The sequence below is a fragment of the Nansenia antarctica genome (genome assembly GCF_963989245.1).
Source record: "Nansenia antarctica genome assembly, chromosome: 3".
Lineage (NCBI taxonomy): Eukaryota > Metazoa > Chordata > Actinopteri > Argentiniformes > Microstomatidae > Nansenia > Nansenia antarctica.
Window position 1 is genome coordinate 46,841,731 of NC_137688.1, and position 5,494 is coordinate 46,847,224.

Genomic DNA, 5,494 nt, shown 5'->3' on the forward strand with positions numbered 1-5,494 from the left:
CTGGCTGGATGTTATGGCTGGATGTTGTGAAGGGGTTTTTTCTTTACCATGTAAAGGATCCTGTGATCATCCACCACTCTTGTCTTCCATGGACATTCAGACCTTTTTTTGGTGCCGAGCTTTGTTGTTTTTGCAGCCTAAGGATGGCCTGTTTCACTTGCATTGAGAGCTCCGTTGACTGCATCTTGTGCGTATATGCAAATATGCGTATAATGCAAATGCCACACTTGGAATCAACTCAGACCTTTTACCTGCTTAATTGATCAGTAAATAATTAAGGAATAGCCCACACTGGCCCATGAAACAGCTTTTGAGTCAATTGTCCAATTACTTTTGGTCCCTTGAAAAAGAGGGAGCTACATATTAAAGAGCAGGAGGTAGGCATATCATTATCCAAGTGATAGTGTAATTCCTAAACCCTTCCTTGAATGTGAATACCCTTACCCTAAAGCTAAGAGTCTGCACTTTAAGCCCATATTCATTATATAACTGTAACTTGAAGATGTTTTGGTAAACAGTTAAAATAACACAAATTCTGTCTGTGTCCAAATATATATGGACCTAACTGTATGTCATGACTAGATCATGTATGTCATGACTGTAGACCATGTATGTCATGACTAGATCATGTATGTCATGACTGTAGACCATGTATGTCATGACTAGATCATGTATGTCATGCTTGCAGCCAGCCACGAGGCGACACTCATTTACGAAAACAACTCCCGTCTTCTTTGATCTTGTACTAATGCAGGTGGAGATTAGCTTTTTGTGTGCCGTGCAGGGAAATAACCTGATGGAACTAGTATGTTCGTTACATTCAACATTCTGTTTCACTTCACGTATCAATCTGATATTCCTCCTGATTGAAGCTGGTTAATGCCTAGGGGCGTTGCGCAAAACACATTTCGTAGCGTTTGGATCAACCTTCAAACAGTGAGAAAAACAAACTCAAACCACCCCACCCCCCATTGTATTTTCTAAGGGCTCATTTATTTGCTGAATGCCAGACGGATAGTGAAACAGTACTACTACTATGGGGCGATCTGGCTGGTTCCACCAGGCTAACCTACAAATGGCTCTCAAATCCTTTACTTCATTAAGTCCTGTCAGAACAACAGAGGTAGAGGTGTGGGAGGTGGAGGGGTAGAGGTACAGTGTGTGAGGTGGAGGGGTAGGGGTACAGTGTGAGGTGGAGGGGTAGAGGTAAGGTGTGTGAGGTAGAGGGGTAGGGGTATAGTGTGTGAGGTAGATGGGTAGAGGTAAGGTGTGTGAGGTGGAGGGGTAGGGGTATAGTGTGTGAGGTGGAGGGGTAGAGGTACAGTGTGAGGTGGAGGGGTAGAGGTACAGTGTGTGAGGTGGAGGGGTAGGGGTATAGTGTGAGGTGGAGGGGTAGAGGTACAGTGTGTGAGGTAGAGGGGTAGGGGTAAGGTGTGTGAGGTGGAGGGGTAGAGGTAAGCTGTGTGAGGTGGAGGGGTAGAGGTAAGCTGTGTGAGGTAGAGGGGTAGAATGTGGTAGGCCAAGGGCCAGGAGGTGAGAGCAAAGGCCCTAGTAGGACCATACAGATCAAACTCTTGAGAGTCGTTATACTGAAAGTTCCAATTGATTAAAACAAGGTATAAAAATATGTTTTAAATGGCTAGACTTCATAAATGTCTAGTTGCATCACTGAGGAAATCAAATAGGTAAATGATTGCCTTGTTAATGCATATTTAACTAGTCTATGAACACAGGATCATGTCAGTCTCAAGAAGTGCCATCTCCATCAGGGATGTCAGTTCAATACCATCTTACTCCATGATATTCAAGTCTTTGGTTCCATCTACTGGTACAACTGTGCACACACACACGCAATGCAGCTGTTTATCATGGGACTGCAGTTACATAGTTCATCCAGCAGATGGCGGGGAGACAATTAATTCCTTGTCTTCAGCAATCCAAACAACTTATCCAAAGTCAACCTCAATACTGTGTAGAAACCACTCAGATCGAAGAAGGGTCAGCTAATCAGCTGGCTGTGATGCCTTTATCATACCAGAATATGTAAGAGAGACATCTACGGAGGGGTTAGGAGGTCAGATTCTGAACAGGGTGTTAAATGTATTATCAAAATGGATAATATATAGACAACAAGGATACGCAAATAGAAATACAAATGAGACATTTTCATTTTTCAGAAATATATTTTTATAGTTGATAGTCTGAGACGAAATGTCAAAAGCATATGTCCCAACAAGAAATATCATATTTAACAACGGAGAGACAAACAAAGAGAACAAAAATAACTATTTTTTTTTTCATTTACATTTGTAAACCAAGAATTGCTCTTGAACCACAGTGGTCATAAATAGAACAGGCTGAAGTGGCCGAGAGGGTTAGACAATCAGAAAATGCCTTTTCCAATAAAACAAATGAAGAACTGTAAGAAAGTCAAACCCTTAGGCATTTCTCTACCTCAGTCGTGCCTATCCCCCCTCTCTCTCTCTAAAAAAACAAACAAAAAAACATTCTTTGGGAGTGAAAGAGCAGTCTAGATAGATAGGTGTAAATACACTCAGAGGTTGGCCTAGCATACTTTCCTCTGAAATACAGTCAAATCTATTGTCTGTAAGTGCTGGATAAATGTTTAAAAATCAAAATACTTTGAAATAAAAATCTAATGTTTTAAGTGGATTCATTTGGACAAGTCAAATCCAACATCTTTTGGATCATTAGTACATCAATGGGCACCAAAGAAGAAGAATCTGTCCCACTGGGCATTCTGGGATGCAAAGGGAGGGCTTTAGTCCTCCAGTGTTCATCTTCTATTGTGCAAATACAGTGTGTTACAAAGACAAAACGAGCATGCCGACACAGACCATGCAGAGAATTAGAGGTCGTAAAAGTAAGCATAAAGAAACATTAAAGAAACATTTAATTAACATTTTAAAAAGCCTCAAGGCCACTCAAGACACACAGCTACCCTTGGGTTTCAGAAACGCAGTAAATAAGCGGAATGGCATGAGCAGAACAACAAAAAAGAAAGAAAGAAAGAAAAAGTGGAATGTGTTCTTAATCGCTATACAAAAAGGAAGCCATGGCTACAAATGCAAACAACGTTAATGTTGTCTCGACAGCGTGAGAACCTGGCTGACGCAGCTGCAACGTCAAATGTTGTAACATGTTGTGATGTTGTTGAGGTGAGGTGACCTAACCGTGGTGGCACAGCAGTAAAACAACAACAGGATCATTTACTCTTGTCAAGAGTAACTTCAGTAATGTCTTTTGGTTGTGGTCCGAATGCAGTAGAAATGTTAAATGTTAGTAGTATGTAGATTTGAGCATTAAAATAGTGCTTAAATTGGCCATGATAAGTCTATAGCAATCAAAGAATGAGATCACATGATGAAGAATCATGATCACATTCAGTGAAGAGCCCTGTTATGGTCCAAAAACTAATTGTTTTCTGAAATCTGGTGTAGAGGTTTTAGCACTGGACTTTACGTACCTATTTTACGTTTTTCGCTTGTTTACAAGGATACGCAGATATTTGCAGCTATCAAACAACATAGCCTATGCACGTTTCACATTTTCAGTGTTACCAAAGAGGGCAGCGACGAGCAAAGCTACAAGCTTCACCTTTTAAACTTCTTAAATGCACCATGCTTTTTCTTGAGACATTAGCTACTGTGAAGCCAGGAAGATACAGTACAGTACAAAACAGTCAGTTTATGACCTCTCTTTGTGTTCTGGAGTTGTGTAGGAACAAGACCACTGCAAAATACAGCACTTCTGAAGTACCTCAAAGACAGCTCAAAACAGTGCATTCAACAATCCAAGCTTTTTTTAGGGTCACTGGGATAAGGATCACTTCTGCCGTACGACTTTCACAACATCATAGCTCTTATATATAATTAATCATAGGCTTTTTTTTGTGTATAAATCTCCTAGAAACAGGATACGTAGTAAATACACAATGCTGGAATCGCAGTACAATATAGAAATGCCCTATTCTCTCGTTTTGAATGTATGAAGAGAAATATACTCAAAGAAAGGGAAAATAGTCTTGAACATGTGACGCTAACTGTGAAACCGTACAAACTGCAACGGAGACAACAATAAAAGACAGTTAAACAAATCTAAAATATAACGTTTAACATTTTTTTTGAATTGCATACATGTTATACATGTCACAGATAGTGTGGACACTTGTGATCACTGATTAAAAGATGAACATGTAGTAGCAGATAAACGATAATGTTAAAATGATACAGTATAATTTCAAAGACAGCAGGTAACACTCGTTACTGCCTTTTCAATATGTTAACTTCAGAATACAGAACTGATGTTTATCCTACAACCTAGTAAGTAACCATGGTAGTTGCCATATCAAGAAACACAAGTGGAGTTAATATCACTATTCAACAGAGGGTTCAGATATCATTTTGATCAACAGTTATGAAATTGTCCAGTGCCTTGTTTGAAAGGGCCATTACTGCAATACTTTCTTCACTTGACGTAACTAGTGGTTACGAAAGAGCTGGATGCAAACTCATGCTTTGGCTTTTTTTCTAATCTGGCAAATGACAGGCTCTTTCTGGTGAAACGCATGCTTTTTTCCCCTACAGTTCTCAATCAAATCCATTTCTTATGCGTTAGAGGGAAGCTACATAAGGTTAAATGCTAACCTTTGACAGTACTTTATGATTCAATTGAAAGTTGGACGCCTGTCTATCTATTGTAGCTGGCAACTACCTTTTTGAAGCCTTTATACAGAAAAATATATCCATCCAAAAGTAAAGTAACTTTTAAGAGAGCTTGTGCGAGACACAAACGTTGTCTACTACATCACATTCCTGGTAAACATGCTGAGATTACTTTAACAGGGCAGGAAACTGTCTTTCTGTCTGTCTGTCTGTCTGACTCTGTCTCTCTCTGCCCTGGAAAGAAAAAAAACATTTAAGGCAATCTTTTCCAAGATAATCCTGAAATCCATCGGATCCTCAAAGGCACTCCTCTCATTCGCTGACCATCTATCACTAACTACAGGCTGGACCAATCAGGTACGAGGTTGTCACCTAATTATCCAATAAGGGCAAAGACTGCTTGTTCTTCAGCTAATGGGCCCAGTCAAGTCTACTGGGTCCTCAGCCAATGACAGTCCCACAGACCTCCTGAGGCTTCCAGCAGTTCAAAAAAGGAAATCGTTGTCTCTGTCGGTATGACACCCCCCTTTTTGGGGGAAAACGGGTGACAGAACCGAAAAGATGAAGAAACTTCAGGCTGACTGTGTTATACAGCCGGGACAAAGTCCCTCTATCTCAGTACGTCTCCACATCTGCTCTGGAGTGTAGCACCTTTCTGCAACAAAGTGCTGTTTTTCACCCCCTACTCCAAATGCGGCCGCCTTCCTTCCTTCCACGCTAGGTTGCTACGCTAGCCTTCGTGGCTAGCCTTGGAGGAGACTGGCACAAACAAACCTCTCGAGTGCTGCTAAGCGAACGACGCTGATGCT